The 21,473-nt window shown below is 42.3% G+C and overlaps 1 protein-coding gene across 1 annotated transcript in view; it reads right to left on the bottom strand.

Moving 5' to 3' along the window:
* LOC148016019 (phytochrome-associated serine/threonine-protein phosphatase) overlaps positions 1–20,834 on the bottom strand; it is a 44,058-nt gene extending 23,224 nt beyond the window's left edge. The window contains exon 1 of the mRNA XM_087664133.1: positions 20,573–20,834. The gene's annotated coding sequence lies outside the window, so the exon portion shown is untranslated. The remainder of the gene's footprint in view (positions 1–20,572) is intronic.
* Between the last annotated feature and the right edge of the window lie 639 nt (positions 20,835–21,473).

Below are 21,473 nucleotides of genomic sequence, written 5' to 3'. Positions count from 1 at the left end.
TGCAGGAATGGATGGCACAAATCCCTATGGTATGCAACGGCCAATGTATGGTGTGCAAGGCCCAATGTATTCAGGTATGCCCGAAAATATGCAAAACCCTATGTATGGCAATATTGGCTTGATGCTTGTGGCACAAAGTAGCATATTCGGTAATGCATCTACACCCCCGAATGCATATGGGGCTCAATAAATGAGTGTTGGTCATGCAAATTCTCCATTTAGTGTTGGTTTTGATGTAAATTCAGTGAATGCACACTTTTTGTTGCAGCAAGTGTACGACAACTTGACACCCAAAGGGGCAGCAAAAGACTATGATAAGGGTGGAAAAGCAGTGAAGTTTCACTGCTTCAATGGTGCACAAGATAGACTAAAAGCTTTGACTTTCATTCAGCAGTTTGATACAACCTATTCAAGGGGAAACTTCACTGAGTCCTCGAAGATTCGAAAGGCAACCATTTTCTTGAAGGGAAATGCATTGTAATGGTGGTCCACTCTTTTGATGCAAGATAGATCAACCAATGATGATGCTACTGAGTTGTGCAGAGGATGGGGCAAAATTAGAAATCAACATGCATTGATTTTCTTTGATAATGGTGCATGAGCCAACTCCATCTCTGTTGACATGACATCCCATCTAGGCATCAAAGAGGATGAGATGGGACCCACAGGGGAATTTGGAATGGCATGTAAATGTGAAGATATCCTAGGTTGTGCAATAAGAAAACACAATATGTATAACCAAGACTGAAACACAAAACCTCAGATAGAGACACGCAAAACTCAAACCCTAAACACAAAACGCAAAACGCAAAAACTCAAAACTCAAACACAGAGACAAATACGGAGAAAAGAAACTCTGAAGTGAATGAATGTTGTAAATGAATGTAAGTGTACAAAATGCCCAAGGCAGAGCAATGCAATGTCAAAGAGTCACGTCCACCAGAGATGGATCCCAAGCATTGTGACTACCAATAAAAGTGTGGAAGTTCGGAAAAACACCAAACGCCGATTACCAAAGGATCAAATGACTAGGGCAACAGCAAGGAAGGCGCCTGGAGCAGAGGGTGGCAGCAGGAAGCTGTGAATGCAGCTGTGGGATGGCTACCCACAGGGAGAAGATGGTCACTAACAGGGAGAAGATGGTCGTCAGCTGCCACTTGGGGGTGAAAAGGCCAAATGCAAACTATATATAGGGCTGACACTTCATGACGAAGGAGGGATGCCACCTGCAACCAGCCTTCCTCCTTAGATAGAGTGGTAAATAACATGATTAAGCACTAATTACAGCAAGCATAAAATTCACATGAATTGAAAGTATACACTTTACCACTTTAATCTCGAACATTATTGGACACCTGCTTGGCCCCAAAACTCGGCACCCCTTGCGATATTTCTTTATCTTATATTGCAAATGGAAGAAGTACAACTGAGATCCTCTGATCTCCACTACTAATCCAAGTGCCTCTTGCTATCAAAATTGACCAGCAAGCCTCCGAACCAATTTGCCCCTTGGTTTGCTTGGGGATTAGCCTTCCCCCTACTCCTTGAAAGACAAATTCAACCCCAAATCTGATATTGGATGGTTGGCCTCTTAAATCTCCTCAATTTTAGCTACTGGAATTCAAGTCCTAGGCCCTCAATTCTGAGCATGCATCCCGAGGCGGCTATCAAAACCCTGATTTTTGCTATAAATTAGGGTTTGCAGCAGAGATTAATTGGAATCTCTTCCTCTGATAGCTCAAACTACTGAAAAATGCTGAGATAACTTGAGAGATGGCTCGGGGTTGAGAGAGAATTCTATAGAGAGAGCAATTTTAGTTTCATTGCGAGAAATGCTAAAAAATTGTTGTTATCTTCCTCAAGCAGCCATGGAAGTTATCGCCTACAAATTAGGATCACCAGCAAAGATTGATTGGAATCTCTTCCTCTGATGGCTCAAACTATTGGAAGATACTGAGATAACTTAAGAGAGAGCTGGGGATTGAGAGAGAATTCTGTAGAGAGAGAAATTTTAGTTTCATAGCGAGAAATGCTGAAAAACTACTATTACCCTGCTCAAGAAGCCATGGATGTTGTCGCCTATAGCTTAGGATCACCACAAAGACTGTCGCTCCCTCCTATCTACTATCACCTACATAAGAAGGACTTTGGACTACTATCACCTACTCCTAGAGGACTTCAAATTGTTATCACATGCTGTAGGACTAATCCTTGGTGGCTACAAATCACATCAGCAACCTCTCCTTGCTCTCTAACAGCTTCCTTCTCACAACAATGATTGGAATAGACTTTTACTAGGCCCTAAAACGTTTTTTCACTTACATGGGCAAATTTTGCCAAGTGGCAACCTTCTAATTTCATTTTTTGACTTATTAAATTAATTTTTAAATTATTAACTTTAAAAATTAATTTAATAATTATTCTAGTGCTCAAAAAATTAATTTCACCAACCAATAATTAAATTGGCTAAGCCAATTTGTCTTCCAAGTATCCTCGTGCAATTATTAGCCCTTCGATCAGCATTAATTAATTAATTAATGCCTAGTCTCTAACGTCACCATTGACATTTGTGGCCAATAAATTAGTCTAAGCACAAATCTAACATTGAATACACCTAATACCTGTCAAGCATAACTTATTACAACTTTTACATTTGACACCCATTGCATTGTCGAGATCCTTGGTCTGTTACCATGAAATAACTGACATGTGCATCACATGTGCTAAACAACCTTGCACATTTGATTAATATCTTAATCAAATGTTATCCGCAATATTAGAGCATCTTAAAATTTCACATCCCTCTGACAGCACCTGTCGTCTAGCTGATAAAGGGTCCATTGCACAAAGGAGGCAATTTGTGCGGTGGACCCTCCATGAAATAACTGCCATATGCATCACGTGCTAAACAACCTTGCACATTTGATTAATATCTTAATCAAATGTTATCCACAAGATTAGAGAATCTCAAAATTTCACATCCCTGTGATAGCACCTGTCGCCTAGCTGATGGAGGATCCACCACACAAAGGAGGCAATTTTAGGCTGGCGATGATAGATGAACAAATGCAACAGAGGAGTGAGAACTTGCACTAAAGGAATAAGGATGAATCGTGGGCGACCTGTAAATTTATAGATATTTAAGGATGCCCCAAAAAATTAAGGTTTTGGAAGACCATTGAAACTTTCTCAAACTACGCATAAAATTTGTTTTTTTATTAATTAAGCATATTTTGGGACTGTTTAAAAATGCTAATTAGCTGCAAAGCATGTTTTAGCTCATCAATAAAGTCCATGCAAAGCCTGTCACACCAATGATTGGAAAGCTTCAGTTGTATATACAAGGACATGTAGACAACGAAGAGTTCTTCATTACTCCACTTGAAGATTGTGGCATATTGCTTGGAATGCCATGGTGTCATTGTATGTATGCAGTGATTGATTCTTGTGTGAAAGAGATTACTATTCAACATAAGGAAAAGACACTCACACTTAATGTAAAATTGAAAGATTAATATATCCATGTTGTATCTGTAGGTATCATTTCTAAAGTAATGAAAAATCACATTTTAGTGTATTTGATTTTTACTAGTCTTTTTTGAAAAAATTTAAAGCAACATATGATTCAGCCCCAAGGTTTGAATCATACTTCAGTCATACTTTCATACCCATACACATATGGAAGTATGAGATGTATGTTGTTAACTATGCCAACATCTCCCTTTCTTCACCAGGATGCAACTGAAGCGAATAACTCAGAAAGAAGCCTACCTATAAATAGACAAAAACAATGCCCAACTGGAGGACCACTTGCCCAACCCAAAATAGGTGCCCAAAATACATGTCAGCCGATTGAGAACTAGCATCCAAAATCAAGACAGCCAACCTTAAACATACTCCAACATAGAACACAAGATGCCCAATAATTACACAACTCTAAACCATGAGATACAATCTATTAACATGTTTTCACTTCAACATTTCAATTTCTAGGTGCAAAAACAGCAATTTGGGTAATATATGTGGAATCGTATAGTTAGTGGCCCCACTATCCACCAACCAAGGCTTCAACTCTAAGCCCAAAGCCATCTCCTCATCTACATCATAAAAAGATAACAAACACAAGCTTTAAAGCTAGTGCCGTAGAGGTGGGATCCTTTGAAGTTATATTAAATGCCTTGGCATCCTTAAAAGGACACAAGTGGAGATACTTCTGCCAACACTAATCCTTCATGACTATACATTTTGTCATGAGGACATATATTTTTAAAACATCACTTAACATGTGGATTAATTTTTAATCACATGGTTAAGTGAATGTTACACATGTAAAGTGTAACTGGGATTAGAGTAAATTTACGAGCCTAAGACCCAAGGAAATCACGAGATGTCAAAGGCAAAAGTTGCTATATGTTATGCCACACATGTACTTTGTAGTATCTGGTACTAGTTGATGGCCTAGGTCATTCAGTTGGCCATAAGTATCAATTGGTAACACTTGAGAAGTGGCGTTTAATGGTACTTAACACCGATCTAATCATCAAAGATGGTGTAGAGATACTCAAAAATGAAAGTTGCCTAGCCAATTTAATTATTGGCCAGTTAGATTTTTTTTAAAGCACCGAAATAATTATTAGATTAATTTTCAATATTTAAAGATTGAAAATTAATATTTAATTATGGATAATACTGAGAAAACCATTTGGAAACGCTGCCACTTGTCAAAAATGCCCATGCAAGACTGAAAAAGGTCTTTGGAGAATGAAGAGAGGCATTTTAGTGTATTCAACCTACAAGAGAGGAGGAGGAGATGATGTTGGTCTGATTTGCAGCCATTGGAGGACCTTCTGAGACAGCTAGGGGTAGGAGAAGACCAATCAATAACAGATAACAGCATCTACACGCTATTGAGACGGGGCAATAGCGATAAATGACTTATTTTCTTCAGTTCTTTGCATCTACAAGCTATTGAGAAAGGGCAGCAACACTACATAACAGATTTTCTTCAGTTCTTCGTGAAGAAAGTCTGAATTTTCTCTCTCCTCAGCATTCACTCTCATCTCCTAACCTTTCTACAGCCTTGCTCCGAAGATTACAGCATTGAAATCACCAGAGGCTAAGCAATTTCAGATTTATTTGTTATAAACCCTAATATGTAGCAGAAATTAAGATTTAGCAGCAGCCTCAAGAAGCGTGCCAAAAATTGGAAGCCCCAAGACTTGGACTCAATAGGGCTGAAGCTATTTTCAGTCGAATTCAAGTGGAAGGACCAACAAATCAATGAATTTGGGGAATTTTCCATCTCCATCAAAGTAGGTGAAGGCCAATTGACTGCGTGAATCAAGGGGCAAATCAGATTGAAGACTTGCTAGTCATTTTGGACGGCAAGGAAGTTGGAATACTGAAGGGAATTGGGAGAATCTCATTGCACATCAACTTCTTCTTCAATTGAGTTAAATAAATACCAAAAAGGGTGCTAGTTTTGGGGCCAATAGGGTGTCCAAAGTCCAAGATTATATGGTAAAGTGTGCATTTCAGTTTTGTGAATTTGTTAATAGCTGTAAATAGTGCTTAATCAGGTTATTTACCACCCTATCCAAGGAGAAAGGCTGGTTTCATGGTTCCATTGCCGTGACACCACTCAATCCCTTGATTTGGTGGACCAAAGGCACTTTAATTGCAAGTCAAAGCTTTGTGCTACTGCTGATTTTTACTCCCAGCTAAGAAATTAGAGCAATATGTCTACATACAGTGAGATGGACTCAAGCTCAATCTACCCAATTTTTTAATGCTCCAAAGAAGGACAGCAAAGGCAAGAAGAAGATGCCTTCTACACCTTCGGGACAGCAAGATGCACCAAAGATAATACCAAACTCTTCATTTGAAGCTCCCAAAGATGCTAATGAAATAAAACAGTTGATACCTACGGGGCAAGGAATGCAAATGCAAGGCCATCATGGAAGTGTCAATTCAATGGATTTTGGATAGTCGGGCGTACATGCTATGATGGGGCAACCAGGATATTTTGGTGAGAGGACAATTTTTCATGCTACGGTTAGACAAGGACCACATATGGCAATGTATGGTATAAATCCCTATGGTATGCAACAACCAATGCATGGTGAGCAAGGCCCAATGTATTCGGGTATAGCTGAAAATATGCAAAACCCTATGTATAGCAGCATTGGCTTGATGCCTAGGGCACAAAGTAGCATGTTTGGTATTACACCTACATCCCAAATGCTTATGGGGCTCAAGGAATGAATGCTGGTCATGCAAATGCTCCATTTGGCATTGATATACAGCAACCAATGCATGGTGTGCAAGGCCCAATGTATTCAGGTATAGCTGAAAATATGCAAAACCCTACGTAAAGCAGCATTGGCTTGATGCCTGGGGCACAAAGTAGCATGTTTGGTACTGCATCTACACCCCGAATGCTTAAAGGGCTCAAGGAATGAATGTTGATCATGCAAATGTTCCATTTGGCGTTGGTTCTAATGTAAATTCCACAAATGCACCCTTTTTGCAACAGCCAATGTATGACAACTTGACACCCAAAGGGGCAGCAAAAGACTATGATGAGGGTGGAAAAGCAGTGAAGTTTGAGTCCTTCAATAGTGTACAAGATAGGTTGAAATCTTTGACTTTCATTCAACAGTTTGATGCAACCTAATCAAGGGGAAACTTCACGGAGACCTCGAAGATTCGAAAGGCAACCACTTTCTTGAAAGGGAATGCATTACAATGGTGGTCCACTCTTTTGATACAAGGTAGAGCACCGTCAACGTGGGTACAATTCAAGCAAATGTTTGCATCGAATTGGTTGACAAGTACCTTTGAGGTGGACATCATGACAGCTTGGAATAAGCTAGAAGCTAAGGAATATAAGAATTTGGAGCAATATAATAAGAAGTTTTGGGATGCATTGTTGCCTATTACTTCTTATTGCACCGTATCCCTTCATGAGCAAGTGGAAAAATATATTTGTGGACTGCCCAAAGGAATCAAGAACTTTTGTATTAAATCCACCATGTCTAGCATGTCTCAACTCATAGAGATTGCTGCTACAGCCAATACTTTGCTGCGTGGGAAGAATTCGGGCTTCCTAGAGAGTGGGAAAAAACCAAATAAAAAGTTGTTTAAGACTGAGAAAAGGGGTAAATCTGAAAAACAGTCTGAAAAGTGGCCAAAACAGCAAAGAAAGGGCTCGAAAACATTGGCACAACGTACAGAATTGATGGCTGCAAATAGATGCTTTATTTGTGATGAATAGGAGGGTCACATTGCAAGGGACTGTCCCAATAGGCAACAAGCTGGAAAATCAAAAACTCATACTTCATGTAAAGTTGAAAGGTGAATTTGTTCCTGTATCTGTCCCTGTTGTATCTGCAACTACCATTTTTAAAGTAATAAAAAATCATCTTTCAACATACTTGGTTTTTACTAAGGATAAAGATGATAGTGTGAATGTTGGGAACATGTGTAAGTTAGAAAAGGATCGTATGTCATTTCTGAAAATGTATGCTCATTGCTTCTCTCGGTCACTTCCAGGGCAGCCACCGCCTGAAAGGCCAGAAGATCATGGCATAGATCTTATCCCTCGAAGTAGCCTATCTAATAAGCCACCATACAAAGTCCATGCAACCCAACAAGAGGTTGAGTCAGATAAATGAGCTATTAGAAACAGGACTGATTCAGCCAGCTTATCTCCTTTTTGTTCTCCGGTGCTTTTGGTGCAGAAAAAGGATAGTTCATGACGTATATGCATTGATTATCATGCTTTGAACAAGATCACAATAAAGAATCGCTTTCCGATTTCTCGGATCGATGACATTATGGATAGATTGCAAGGGGCAACCATATTTAGCCGTATCCATTTGAAAAGTGGGTATCATCAGATACACATTAGACCAAAAGATATGCCTAAGATTTTAGAACATCTTTTGAATTGTATGAGTTTCTTGTTATGCCTTTTGGACTTACGAATGCTCCTACCACTTTTAGTCGGATGATGGATCGTATCTTCAGGCCACATAGAGGATTTGTTGTTAGAGTGCAGCGATGCGGAAGTGTAGGACAAAGACTGAGAGAGAGTGAACACAGAGAGAAGAGAGAGAGAGAGAGAGAGAGAAAGAAAAGGAGACAATGTAAACGGACAAAATCTGCGGTGTAGTATGCTGTATAAGAGTGCAGAAATACACAAGGGGACAGAGGAAATATCTGCGTATGTCTCCGACTTGATGACCTCAATCTCCGTCAACCCAAACATAGTCTGTCTCAGCCAATAGATCTCAAGATCAGAATCTGAAATAATGAATACTAGAGTGTGCCACAAAACCAACTATAAATAGCCAAAAAATAGGAATTCCCAGCACAGAAAAACTGCCCGACTGCCCAGAACTGCAGTCCGACTGTACCTGTGCCACGTGACACTTGTCTGCCCTGCTGATGTGGCATCCACTTTGCCGTACTGCTCTGCTGTCCAACTGGCATACTGTCCAGGAAATAACACTGTCTAACACCCCCTCTCAGATCCTGGATGGATTAAAAGACAGAGGGATCTGGAATGCTGGCAAAGAAGAGCCTGGGGAAGCGCCTTCATTAATAAATCTGCAAGATTATACTCCGTCTTGCGATATTCCACATCAACAGTCCCATCCAAAAGCTTCTCTCGAATGAAATGATGTTGGATCTCAATGTGCTTCGTCCAGGCATGAAATACGAGATTCCGTACCAAGGCAATGCAACTCTCATTGTCGCACCGCAGAAGAGTAGGACGAGGCTGAGGGCAGCCAAGCTCCTCCAACAATCTCCGAAGCCACACAACCTCACATGTAGTGGAAGACGTAGCCCGATACTCCACCTCAGTAGAAGAAAGGGCTACCTGGGCTGCTTCTTGCTACTCCAAGAGATAACACATGTACCCAAGGTAAAACAGTAGCATGTAGTAGACCGCTGGTGGTCCACATCGCCAGCCCAATCCGAGACACTTCAACCGGCAAGAACCAAATCTGAAGCATCTGTACCTGCAGGATAAGAAATCCCTAAGTCAAAGATCCCCCTCAAATACCGAAGAATCCTCAGGACAGCCTACCAATGCACTTGTTTGGATTTTGTCATGAACCCTGCCAAAAGACCCACAGCAGAACAAAGATCAACACGAGTATTGAGAAGCCAAATCAAGGATCCAATCAACTGACGGTAGCACGAAGCATCCATCACGGGAGAATCTGAGTGTGAAGTGGCCTTCCAATTGGGATCCATAGGAGTAGTAATGGGCCGACAAGTCTCCATCTCAAAAGTCACCAAGAGCTCCTGAATGGACCTCTACTGAGAGATGAAAATCCCCCTCTGAGACTGATAAAGCTCATGACCCAAGAAGAAATGAAGAAGCCCGAAATCCATCATCTCGAATGCCTGATGTAAAGCTTTCTTAGTCTCTCGGACCTTCTGTGCATGATCCCCTATCAAAATCAAATCATCAACATATAACACAAACGTGCACATAAAGCTGCGGATCCGCCTTGGAGCACCGATATCCCAACTTCGACTGAAGAAACGAGTCAATCTTCTCGTTCCATGCACACGAAGCCTGCTTGAGGCCATACAAGGCCTTCTTCAACCTGTAAACTTTCCCATCCGAGGATCCAAAGCCAGGAGGCTGCTCAACATAGATCTCCTCCTACAAGTCACCATTAAGAAAGGCCAACTTCACATCCAACTCATAAACAGGCCAACCAAGGCAAAAACACCTTGAATAGTCGCCATACGAGCAGTGGGGGCAAAAGTATCATGGAAATCAATGCCTGGGCGCTGAGTAAAACCTTTAGCAACAAGGCGAGCCTTGTGCTTGTCTAAAGAACCATCGCTAAGGTACTTGGTCTTGAAGACCCACTTGACACCAATCACCTTCTTGTGAGAGGAATGAGGCACAAGAGACTAAGTGCCATTCCTCTCAATAGCCTCCAACTCAGCTTCCATGGCCTTCTGCCAATGATGAGACTGCAAAGCCTCCTTCACTGAAGTGGGCTCTCGATCCTGCATAACACGGGTCAGCAAACAATAGTTGGAGCAGACAAGCTCCGAAGAATGTGCATGGTTCCTCCGTGACCTCTGCGGTCCATCCTGCAATTCCCACTCCTCAAGGACCCCCTTGATCCCTAAATCTTGGAGTGTGTCACAGGCCCAACGAGGAGGAGGACGAACCTCTCCCCGTCGCTCTCCATCTGCTGAAGACTCAGGAACATCCACCGGCGGAAGCTCCTCGGGGGTGGCTGGTGGAAGAGAAGACTCTGAATCAGAAGAAGAATCTTCATCAAGAGGCTCCGGCTCCAAAGGAACTGTCTCGGGAGCCGAGCTCTCCCCTGGATCTCCAAGGATGGGGTGCTCCTCACCCCCCTCTGTGGCCGGAACTTCCACGAACCGCACATCTCGGCTCGTGTGGACATCCCACTTGACAGGATCAAACAAACGATAACCTTGGGACTGGGAGCTATAGCCAACAAAAACCTGTCGTCGGAAAGCCGCCTCGAACTTATCACGCTACGTCTTCGGAATGTGCACATAAGCGTCACACCCAAAGATCCTGAAATACGAGACACCAGGCTTAGTCCCGAAGTAAGCCTCAAAAGGTATCATCCTGTCTACGGCCGAAGTGGGAGATTGATTAAGGACGTGACTTGCGGTAGCCACTGCCTCGGCCCATAGAAACTAAGATGTCTGTCGGTGCTCCATCATGGTACATGCCATCTCGATTACACTTCGGTTCTTCCGCTCCAAAATGCCATTCTCTTGGGGAGTATTGGTGTTAGCAAACTCCTGGTGAATGCCCCTATCTGCACAAAAACAAGCAAACTCACTAGACATAAATTCACCTTCCTTATATGAATGCAAGGTCTTTAGTCCGCTCGCCGGAACGGTTCTCCTCAAAGAGAAGCCAATCCTTGAAGTGAGAGAAAGCCTCTGACTTCAAAGTCAAGAAATAGGCCCAAGTCATCCTGCTGTAGTCATCTACGATCAACATGAAGTACAACCTCCCCTTCAGGGACTCGGTCCTCATCAAGCCACAAAGATTCGTAGATACAAGCTCCATAGGTGAAGTAGACAGCCTAGAAGCTTTGTTGGGAATCGCATCCCGATGCAGTTTTCCACGAATGCAAGACACATGGCTGATGGCTCACCACTATGTCCGCCAAGCCTCGGACAAACGACCCTCGCGACGCCTTCCAAAGGTACTTGTAATTCAGGTGGCCAAACCGACCATACCATAGCTCGAACTGTGTCTGAGAAGTAAGAAGAAGTGAAGTAAAGAGCTAAAGAAGACTTCAATTTGTAGATGCCATTCTCCTCATATCCTGCAGAGAGAACCTTCCGCAATCCACGATCAAGGACTCAAACAGTATCACTGTCAAACTCCACCAAGAGGCCAAGAGCACAAATCTTATGGACCGAAAGTAAATGATACCCCAATCCTGGCACATGCAACACCTCAGAGGTGTGGGTACCACCGCGTCCATCTGGAATAAGCTGCATCTCACCCCGCACAGCAATAGACACAAAAAAGCTGTCTCCAATGAGAATCTGCCCACGCGAAGGTCGTAAGTGGGCAATACCAACGGAAGAAGTCATGTGCCGTGAGGCACCACTGTCCACAATCCACTCTCGGGCCTGGGGAGCTGTCACCGCAGCATCAGAAGTCTTCGGTGTAGAGTCTTCAAAGACTGCGAAGTGTAGAAAAGCCACTGATGAGGGTGCAGCTACCGCTCCAAAGTCCTTCATATCCTTCTTGTCTTTGTCGGGGCAATCCTTCTTCCAGTGACCGATCCTTCCACAAATATGGCAAGTCAATTCCTTGTCCTTCTTGGATTTGTTATCCTCCTTCTTCTTCTTTAGGTCCTTTCTGGTCCTTTCCCTTCTTTTGAGAGGCTTGACCAACCAATGTCTCCGTTTTGGAAGCATTCTGTCCCTTCACTTGTTCCTCCTGGTCCAAGACCATAGGAACCAACTCTTCCCACCGAAGAGTCAACTCCTGCCCTGATGCAATAAGAGCGGAATAAAAAGTACCGAATCGTTGTAGCAACTCGGATAGTAAAGTGATCGCCATATCTTCGAAGGAAATAGGCTTCCCCGCATTTTGAACCTACATCTGAAGCTGCCGAAGCTTGTTGATATGTTCCCGAAGCAAAGAAGACTTATTCATGGACAAAGTCTGCAGCTGCATCTCCAAAAGAAACCCTCTTCATCAGGGTCATCCGGTTATACATCTGGTCAAGCTCCAACCATATCTCACAAGCCACTGTCAAGTGGTCGATGTGAGCTATCATGACTGTGGTGCAAGACAGAAACAGAAAAGAACGAATCCTGGCATTCAGTTTGTCTCAATGAGACTGGGCCTTGGTTAACTCCGCACGAGCATTGGAAGAGAGTTTGGACTCATCCCTCACCGAGGGCCTGTTAATCTTCTCCATCACCAATTCTGCCAAATCATAAGACTCTAAAATGGCCAGCATCATCACCCGCCAGATGCAGTAATTGTCACCATCAAGCTCTTGATCTGATGGAACACCTGGTAGGACAGGCACCTTCCTGTCCATGATCGCCTGGAACTCCAAATCAGTCTCTGTAGACATGTTAACCTGCAATACCTGCACAAACGCAAAATCAGCCCCCTTTGACTGTGAAAACGGAACCTTCTAGGGCTGATTCCTCCGCTGCCCAAACCTTCTTTTCCCTCCGGAGGTGACGAAAAGGTAAAATCTGCAATGGAAGGCCTCAAGCGCAACCTTCCTCCCCATCAAACAGCAATAACCTGCAACAAATTCACCGATTAGACTCCTTTCCCGCACGCCCACGCTCGCTTCAGTCTTGATCCAATGCGCAACCCTCCCACTCACCCTCGAATCCTGGAAACGCAGCCTTGTGTCGCGCTGAAATCTCCTCCTTACATAGGTTCAGTCCTCAATAAGTCCATCTTCACCGTTCTGATACCATATTAGAGTACAGCGATGCGGAATCCTAGGACAAAGACTGAGAGAGAGTGAACACACAGAGGAGAGAGAGAGAGAAAAAAGGAAACATTGTAAACACAGAAAATCTGTGGTGTAGTATGCTGTATAAGAGTGCAGAAATACACAAGGGGGCAGAGGAAATATCTGAGTATGTCTCCGACTTGATGACCTCGATCTCCGTCAGCCTGAGCACAGTCTATCTCAGCCAACAAATCTCAAGATCACAATCTGAAATAATGAATACTGGAGTGTGCCACAAAACTGGCTATAAATAGCCGAAAAATAGGAATTCCCAGCACTAGGTCGGCTGCATTTAATGCAGCCCACTGCAGAAAAACTGGCCGATTGCACAGAACTGCTGTCCGACTATACATGTGCCACGTGGCACTTGACTGCCCTACTGACGTGGCATCCACTATGGCCGTACTGCTCTGCTATCCGACTCGCCGACTGTCCAGGAAATGACATTGTCTAACATTTGTGGGCTTTTTTTTTTATGACATGACTGTCTATTCAAAGAACGAGGCAAAGCATAGAAAACACTTGGACATTGTGTTCAATGGACTGTGTGAGCAGAGGCTGGTTATCAATGACAAGAAAAGTGAATTCTTCTTGCATGAAACCCACTTTTTGGGGCATATTGTATCGATTGACGGTATTCGCATGGACCCTACAAAAGGTTGAGGCAATACAATCATGGCCACCTTTAAGGAATGTGTATGAGATCTCCAGCTTCTTGGGTTTATGTTCTTACTACAGGAAGTATGTACGCGAGTTTGCTGAAATTGCATCTCCATTGCATGCCTTGCAGAAGAAGGATGTGCCATTTAGATGGACAGCAATGAAAATTCCAGCGCTTGAAAAGTTGAAGGAAAAGATGACTTCAGATCCTGTGCTTGCGTTGCCCGATGTAAGGAAGTCATTCATAGTTCAATGCGATGCATGTGGTAAAAACATTGGAGCTGCTCTTATGTAAAATGGCAGAGTTGTGGCTTATGAGAGCCAAATTCTCCACGATGCAAAAAAGAATTTGCAATCTACAAGAAAGAGCTCTTGGTTGTAATTCATGCACTGTCTACGTGGAAACATTATTTGTTGGGGGCTGATTTTACAGTATAGACAAACCATCAAACTTTTGAGGTAATTTCTAACACAAACAAGGTTGTTAGAGACGCATATGAGATGGGCAAATTTTCTCTCTATGTTTCATTTTCAGATTGTGCATATTGATGGTAAAAAGAATGTTGTGGCTGATGCACTGTCACATAAGCCACAAATTTCAGCCATCAACATGGCTTATCACACTAAGTTGGATGCCATGAAAGAGTAATATGTTCCTGATTCGGACTTTGCTAATGTTTATGATCAGCTTTGCAATGGCCAAAGGCATGAACACGTGCTAAGAGATGGATTTTTTATAAAGCATGGACGACTGTGTGACATAAAGCAGTTAAGGCCTAGAGTTATCACTAAAAGTCATGCTCCTCTGTATGCAAGACACAGAGGTATCGATGCCACAGTCAAGGCAACGGTGCATTTCTTTTATTGGCCAGCTTTGAGGCATGATGTAGAACAGATTGTTAAGATATCCATTGTATGCCAGAAGTTTAAGCATGATAGGCAAAAGATGCCAGGTTTGTTGCAGCTCTTGCCTATTCCAAATAGACCCTAGCAGAGCATTGCAATGGACTTTATTTTTGAGCTTCCTAAGACACCTACATGGAATGATGGGATATGGAATATCATTTGCAAGTTTAGCAAACAAGCCCATTTCATTCTGGTGAGGAAGAAAACAAAGATCGATCATATGGCACGATTATTTTTGTAGCACATCTTTAAGTATCATGGTATGCCAGAGTCAAACATTAGTGATCGAGACCCCCAGATGACCAGTTTCTTTTGACAGGGGTTGTTTGAGAATATGGGTACCACGCTGAAATTCTCATCCTTCCATCCACAGACAAATGGTCAGTTTGAGGAAGCAAATTCCATAGTGTTAGATCTTTTGAGGTGCTATGTTTCAGACCACAAGACACAATGGAAGCACTGTTTGCCCTTGGTTGAGTTTACTTACAACAACATAGTGCATAGTTCTATGGGCAAAGCTCCATTTGAGGTGGTTGAGGGTGGCAAGAAGGTACCACCTATTCTGCAAACTAAGGATAAGATCTTTGAGACTGATCATTATGTGGAAAACTTGGATGTAGCCTATGTAAAAATAAAATATGTACTTCAGAGATCGAAAGAAAAGCAAAAGAGGGCAGCTAATCGCCACAGACATGCTTTGCAGTTTGCAAAGGGTGATTATGTATTGCTGCGTTTTGAAAAGGCAAGGCTAAAAAAGATGAACGGAAGAGAAAGATTGTATCCGAAGTTGAGTATGAGATACTATGGGCCCTTCAAAGTATTGAAAAAGATCAGCGATCTGGCATATCGGCTGAAATTACCTCCACATTGGCAGATACACAATGCCTTTCGTGTCAATTTGTTAAGGCCCTTTCATGGTGATGTGCCAGAGGATATGTCTACCGAAATTCAGCCTAGGTTAAGGAGCTGGATGAGATTTTAGTACCCAAGCAGATTTTTGGCACATAAGGAAAGAAAGGTGAAAGGTAAAGTTTCCAGGAGATACTTGGTGAAATTTCAGAATTATTCACCAATGGATGCCAAATGGATGGAAGAGGATGGCTTGGCAGACCATCCTCAGTTGTTGCAGCTTTACCTAGATACCTTTCAGTTAGAATCGACTTTAGTTCGGGCTCCCTCAGGTTCAGCAGAGCAAGAGTCCGAGGTATTGCCTAATGCTCAAGCGGGAGATAGCACTTCCACTCCTCCAATTATGGACACCTCTCGTATGTAGTGGATCTCGAATGTATTCAGCATGCATCCAAGGTACTGTGTTGACAGTATGTTTGCCATGAGGTCACTACTTCATATACTAGTCACCGTGAGATGTATACAGAGAAATATGAGTTTCACCCGAGCACTAGAACTATACTTTTGCATCAACTTATGATCAATTTGGTATGAATTTTGCCTCAATTTTGAGATAAAATTCTGATCGGTTTCAGCTTAGTTTTTTATCAGCTTGAGAACCGTTTATAATCACTTTTGGTATCAGCTTTACCTCAACTTTTGCATTGATTGCTGGTCAATTTTTACAATAAGTTTGTGATCAGTTTGGAGTCACATCTACAACAGTTTGTGATCAATTCTCAGATCAGCAAGTGATCAATTTATAATCAAATTATGATCAGTTTTCAATGGTTTACATCTGGATCCATAGACAAAAGCATATATTATGTTGTCATTGATGTTTTAGGCATGGTTTATGCTCGGTTATGCTATGCTATGGTTTGGTTTTGCCAGATGAGTTGAGCTCATGAGAAATAGACATGTCACATGATAATCTAACAATGTTTTTTGAGATTCTTTGTGAGTCTTATGTTATGTTATGACTGGCTGGTAATTTTCAGCATGTGTTGGGCATATGGAATGGTTGAGCAATAGTGTGCAATGTTGTGTTAACTATGATGTACCTTATGGAAATTTCAGTCCACTATTTTGCTTTCGATACATCTAGTGGTGCAATCAAGGACGATTGCAAGGAATTTAAGGGAAAAGGATATCAAGAGAACATGTATTTTTGAAACCTCACTTAACATGTGGATTAATTTTTAATCACATGGTTGAGTGAATGTTGCACATGTGAGGTGTAACTAGCGTTAGAGTAAATTTACGAGCCCTGAACATGATGAAATCACAGGATGTCAAAGGCAAAAGTTGCTATAAGTTATACTGCACAAGTACTTGGCAGTATCTGGTGCCAGTTGTTGGCCTAAGTCCTTCATTTGGCCATAAGTGTCAATTGGTGATACTCGAAAAGTGGCATTTAATGATACTTAACGCCAATTTAATGGTCAAAAATGGCGCAAAGACACTCAGGAATCGAAGTTGCCTAGCCAATTTGCACCGAAATAATTATTAGATTAATTTTTAATATTTAAAGATTGAAATTTAATATTTAATTATGAATAATGCTGAGAAAACCATTTGGGAACGCTGCTACTTGTAAAAAATGCCTATGCAAGACTGAAAAAGGTCTTTAGAGAATGAAGAGAGGCATTTTAGTGTATTCAGCCTACAAGAGAGGAGAAGGAGATGCTGTTGGTCTGATTTGCAGCCATTGGAGGACCTTCTGAGGCAGTTAGGGGTAGGAGAAGACCAACCAACAACAAGTAACAGCATCTACAGGCTATTGAGACAAGGCAATAGCAATAAATGACTCATTTTCTTCAGTTCTGCATCTACAAGTTGTTGAGACATGGCAATAGCAGTGAATGACAGATTTTCTTCAGTTCTTTCTCTCTCCTCAGCATTCTCTCTCATCTCCCAACCTTTCTACAGCCTTGCTCCAAAGATTACAACATTGAGATCACCAAAGGCTGAGAAATTTCAGATTTCTCTACTGTAGACCCTAATTTGCAGCAAAAATTAGGGTTTAGCAATAGCCTCGAGAAGCGTGTCAGAAATTGGAAGCTCCAAGACTTGGATTCAATAGGATTGAAGTTGTTTTCAACCAAATTCAGGTGGAGGGACCGGCAAATCAATGAATTTGGGGTATTTTCCATCTCCATCAAAGCATTGAAGGCCAATTGACTGCACAAATCAAGGGGCAAATCAAATTGAAGACTTGCTGGTCATTTTGGACAGCAAGGGGAGTTGGAATACCGAAGGAGATTGGGAGAATCCCATTGCACATCAACTTCTTCTTCAATTGAGAGGGGCACTAGTTTTGGGGCGAACAGGGCGTCCAATGTCCAAGATTATATAATAAAGTGAGCATTTCAGTTTTGTGAATTTGTTAATTGCTATAAATAGTGCTTAATCAAGTTATTTACCACCCTATCCGAGGAAGGCTAATTTCACCTTTCCTACAATGAGGAGCCCTCTTAAAAGATTCTTCCTCCCCTTTCTTTTACCTTGCGCCCTCCTTTTCTTTCTTATCCTTCCCTTTCTACTTTTCTTCTCCACTGGGATTCGCAATGATAGCACAAAGCAATCACTCCAATCTGTTAGGTGTCTCTAAAAGCCAAGCGGTGTCCCACAAATTAGCCTAATCCTATGAATCTTCAAGGTCAAATGCATATTTTGAGGGGAGAATAGGTTGGGGAGACAAATGTTTGCATCTCATGTGTCAAAAATGTGACATGCATTAACCCTCCACAAGGAGTAGTTGGAATCATCCAACTCATGAACCTTTGGGAGATTGGGGACCACAAGAACATGCACGTTGATGCAAGCAAAGAGAAGCAAGGTTGAGACACTTGTGGCCTACAAGAAGAAGATGCATCAACAATATCTATGCAAAGAAAAGCTCAAAGTAATAAGTATCGCACAAACACCAAACACCTGAAGACAAAGGGGAGTATCCAACAAACGCAATCGTGCCACCCAAGGGGATGTTCACCTCGGCCCACATGGTCAAGAACTGCACAAATTGCAACCTCCAACTCTCCCAAAAAGTGAAATCGTAGTACAGCAGTGCCTAAGAGAAAACGCAGCACCAACAGACCCTTAGAGGGAAAACACAGCACCAGCAGGCAATGAACAGCAAAAAGGCAGCACCAGCAAGTTTGGAAAAGGTAAGACACAGCACCAGCAGGATTGAACCACCAAAATGCAGCTGGAAGAAGAGTGAGACAGGCTGGGAATGCGACAAAACCTCCAGAAAAAATGCTGCCTGATCAGGTACAGCAGGTAGAAGCTGTTGCCAATGCTGAAAGGGGCATCAGCAGCTGAGAAGGGGGTGTAAAAACACCTAACCAGTAGCAGTACAGAATGAAGACATGCTAGTAATGTCTGATGTTGCAGAATGCCAAAGCAAACACAAAGCTGGTAGGCAGGGAGACAGCTAAAAAAGATATTGGGCAGCAAGCTTGCAATGAAGTAATAGTGATGATACTATGTGAGAGGTGCAGCAGAAGAGGATGCACGAGAGTAAGAAAAGCAACTCTGAAGGCAAGAAAGCTGAAGAAGAGAAACTCAGCTGAATGATTAAAGGAAGCTGACACAAAACTCAGCACCTAAATGTGCTGAGCGCTAGGAGAGAGAAGGCAGGAGACAGAAGTCTAACTGAAGGATGTTGACCAATTGACAGGTGAGGCCTATAAATAGGCAAGACTGATCTAAAATCCTCTAGGACATGATCAACTCCCCTAGGACAGCATCCTGGGCCAAAAAGATGTACATGGCCCAAAATAGGGGCAAAGGACAAAATGACCAAAAGCAACCAAAATGATTGGACCGGACTAAGCTCTTAATGTCCCTCACTAACTCAATATATTGAACCAAGGTATGGCCATGACCATTAATAGTTTCTCCCATATGCCACATTAACCAACCAATACACAAAATTCCTAATTCGTCTACTATGAACATCTAAAATACTTTCAGACTCATGTGGAAGTGATTGTTTCCGAAGGGTTCTGCTATCTCATACCCCAAAACAAGATTATGAAGTTCACCTAGCTTTTTGTTAGCTTAATTATATGAAAATTTGGATGTATCTTACCTATGGCAAGAAAGTGGAGACTATAAGTCATTTCCCCTATTTCCTTTAAGTATTGTGAATGGACCACAATACCTAGTGCATGAGCCTTTGCACCTTCAAACAACCCCTTTCCTAGCCCATATTCCTATTCATGAACATCTCGAGTTTAGACAACAATACTACAAGGAGCCTCATCCACAAGGCATAAGGACATGTTGAAGTCCAGTAGGATAGTGACTTACTTTTGGATCATAAGGTTTTGTAACGAGGGGAAGAAAATGCCAACGACTCTTTTCAATCTCTTGAAAGAGAATGCCAATCAATCCAAAAGAAAGCTAAAGTTACAGTATGGAAAACACAAGCAGCAAGGCGTATTGTTAATGCTGGGCAGCACCCAAGAGCACAAAGGAAGATCAGCACCAAGAGAGAGGACACCAACCCATGGTTTACCCTGATAAACCAACAAGTAGATGCTCGTGTATAATAACCACCGATCCATGAGTTGACCCACGCCGTGTTTATGGTCGTCTAGAGACTAAGAACAGATTTTCCCAAGCACACTTGATGGCAATTTACGAGCACGGAGATTCACTGTCCCAATAAGATTATACACAGGTTTATGCTCCCATCTGTTGCTGCCACTCCAGCTGTGCTGTGATGTCTGTCTTGTTTCAGCTCTCCTGGAAATGTAATTGAGGTCATCGTGCCTGTTGCTGACAATTTCGGATGTGATGCCAACAATCAGATGTGCTCTCTGCCAGCATGACGGCTTCTGTGTACGTGTCCCTTTTGAGCGGTTTTAGGACGCTGAATTCGTATCACAAAAGGCACGATCTGCTTGAGAGAAAGGCAGTTCCATGGCAGATCTATGCAGCGTCCGGAGCGACCATATCCAAAAGGCACACCTCGCTACGATTTGCAAAGTAAAAAAACTGCGTCTAAGCTATGTAAACAGATGCCACATCAGGCCTGTAAAGTCAGGAAACCAGGGAAAGGGTGATTAGGTTACCTGAGAGCGAAGACGACTGAGGTATCTGTGGTGCTGCTTCTGATGTGTCCAAGACGGAATACAGGCTTGCCCTAGGCGTGAGATAGGCTCTGCACGCTGACTTCTGAAGTACTGACAGATTCCAAGGCCGCCTCTCACTCCAGAGCCACGTTACAACTGGTCATACAGGAGTCCTATCGAATTAGTATTCGGATTAATTCAATCCTAATGCTGGGGTTCAACATAACAGACATGATGAGACGCACACGTGAAAAGATTCAAAGCCTACCCTTCACTCAGCCACGTTATAACTCTGCAGGGATACCATTGATATAGTGTTCTCATTAATTCGATCCAAATGCTAAGGCTAAATAGTGAGAGTTTTTTTTTTGGTGCATGTAGCGCGCTCATATTTCCATTCCATTAAAAGTAAATATTTACAGTATCACAAGGATACAACTTAGCCCCTAGGCCAAAGTACTTAATTTCTTCTAAAAAAGTCTAAAGACCCAATTTCTACTTTGGATTACACTGAGCGTTATCATCGGCAAAAAACTACACTACCATCTAAGAACTATCGAGGAGAGGTAGACCCTTTATGCGGCTTGTTTGAATGGCTTTGTCTACCCTTCTCAATAGAGGGTCTGTGATTATAGCAAAGAGAAGGCGTGCTAGTGGGCAACCTTGCCTTATGGATCTATGTAACTCAAAGGTAGAGGTCACATAACTATTAATGGTAATAGCAACAGAGGCATTGTTGAACATGGATGCTACCCTGTTTTCAAAGATAGGACCAAATTTCATAATTCTAAGTATATCCAATATGAAATCCCAATTGACCATGTCATATGCTTTGTCCCAATCCATATTAATAAGAACAAAATCCTTACTAAAGGACAATGCATAATCCATGGAGAGCACC

The sequence above is a fragment of the Lygodium microphyllum genome, chromosome 23 (genome assembly GCF_053477565.2).
Source record: "Lygodium microphyllum isolate KBCC chromosome 23, Lygodium_microphyllum_v1.1.10, whole genome shotgun sequence".
Classification (NCBI taxonomy): Eukaryota; Viridiplantae; Streptophyta; class Polypodiopsida; order Schizaeales; family Lygodiaceae; genus Lygodium; species Lygodium microphyllum.
The sequence above is the reverse complement of the archived record's forward strand: the minus strand, read 5'-3'. Positions and strand labels throughout refer to the sequence as shown.